Below are 2,226 nucleotides of genomic sequence, written 5' to 3' on the forward strand. Positions count from 1 at the left end.
CACGAAGAAACGGGACACGGGGATTGGGCCAAAGCGGGAAACTCTTCCCTGTGTAAGATGGCCGACAGGAACGCGTACACCGCGGCAGCGCTACGGACCCCGCCCCCTCCTCCCCTTCTCCCCCCCCCCGCCATTATCCTCCCCGCTACCGCTATAGGCGCTGCGCGAGACGCCGCGTGATAAAAATGTTTTATGATTAATTAGGGCGCAACCTCGGTCTGTGACGTAACAAACATAATTGTTGGGGGCGGTGTCAGGTGACGTCACTGGCAGGTATCGAATTTCTAAGCGCGTCACATCCGCGCGTCACATCCGCGCGTCACATCCGGCGATGACGTTGCAATCATCACAGGCTAAATACACGTGACGCTCGCACGTGACGCTCACACTCCAACTGGCTCCTCGCTGGCAACACGCGTGGGCAAGATGTTGCTGCTGCATGGGGTCAAGGCGTTTCTCATGTTGACCTTGATTCACATTACCGGATTGGTCGATTATAAAGGAGACAGTGCCAACTACCCGACCCCGACTCCATTGTGCACAAAGCCCTACATAGACCCGCTGCCATGCGTTGTGTCACGGCTGATGGGCATTGCGATAGTGATGATGGCTGTGATCCAGATATTCCTGTGGCGTCGTTGGAGCTGTAACCTATCCGACGCCGAGCGTTACAGCGCCATGCTGTGCGAGGACAACGTGAAGCTGCGTCAAAGAACAAGCACGGTGGAAGACGACAACGCCACCCTGAGGGTGAGGGAGGCGGCGACGCGTAAGGACAATGAGGCGTTGCGTCGAGAGATGCTGCTTCAGGAGAGGGCGATGGTGCTGCATCCACAGATGCTGCATGAGGAGAGCCGGCTCGTAGAGAAGGAGAATCAACGGCTGCGTCACGAGAACGAGAAGTTGATTCGCGCCGCAGCCGTCAACGTCAGCACCTCCACCAATGTCACCGACGATAACGACGTGACCGCCACCACCACCGCCACCATTTACACGACACCAACACCGCCGCCACTATTGCCACCACCGAGACGAAAAAACTTACATTTCGATGACTCAGAAACCCCTTTCATTAAACGATTTAATTTTATAAGTTAAAGAAGCCCAAATAAAACGTCACACACATAAAGGCCAAAGACAAAGAACCCCTGTATAGCGGTAACATACTGTTTGGAGAAGGGCTGTTAGTAAGGACGTATGACCTACACGACCGCTCATCACACACACACATGCACACACAAATGGATGCATACTCACGCAAGTGACTGGCTTCCTAAAGGTTTCCGATCCTGAGGACCCTTTGTAAGTCGAGTGGTTCGTAAGTCGGGATGCAATAATGAACTGTATTCAAATGCACATACCCGTCAGTGTTATAAAATGTGTTATGGTTAAACAAATAAATTCGTTGAAAAATAGTTTTTTTAAAACAACGGTTTTATTAACAATTTCGTTTAACTCACGGTCGAGAAGTGCATCAATGTCGCCTGAGACACGCGGCACCTGCTTTTTGTGATCACTGTTACGTTGCATTTATGGCTTTTATTTTGGTGATTTCGAAAACGTTTTATTGGTTTTGGCCATGTTTTTGTTTATTGTAGTACGGAGTTAAGACTGATGGCCTAAATCTTAGTTGTCTTGTGGTTGTTGTTATTTGACTTGCATCCCACTGGGATTTTGCACACAGCGTTGGTGTACGGTGCTATTTCAGGAATATTTTGATGTTTTTTTCCTGGATTTTCTGTTTGCACAGTCACATAGTCACTTTAAGATGTTTTCTTGTTCATGTTTTTGTTTGTTGCGGTTGCACCTAATTCAAGAGCCGAATGGCTCACAGGGCTATACCAAATAAATGGAACTATGAACTATGTGTGAGCCGATTCCACAGTTTAGGGACCGCGGCGTTTTTTGCCTACACAATTATATATAAATAATAAGGCGTCCATACAAAATGTAAATTGCCTTAAAGTAGCGAATTAATTGATGCCAATTTTTATACTGGCATGCATTGTCACCGGATCTGAGTACGTGTGCAAAATGTGGAATTGATTGGACAACGGGAAGTGGACCAAATTTTGATTACAAGATTTGACCACGACAAACAGAGGAATCAAGTTAATTAAACCCGTTGAAAAAGGGACGAATTGTTAAGCTTCTAAATAATTATTGTACATTTGCATGTAACACTCTAAAAATAAATTTCGATTTAAAGCTTTCGTGACTGCAATG

This window comes from Petromyzon marinus, chromosome 52 (genome assembly GCF_048934315.1).
Source record: "Petromyzon marinus isolate PM22_M1 ecotype Great Lakes invasive population chromosome 52, UKy_Petmar_22M1.pri1.0, whole genome shotgun sequence".
Lineage (NCBI taxonomy): Eukaryota > Metazoa > Chordata > Hyperoartia > Petromyzontiformes > Petromyzontidae > Petromyzon > Petromyzon marinus.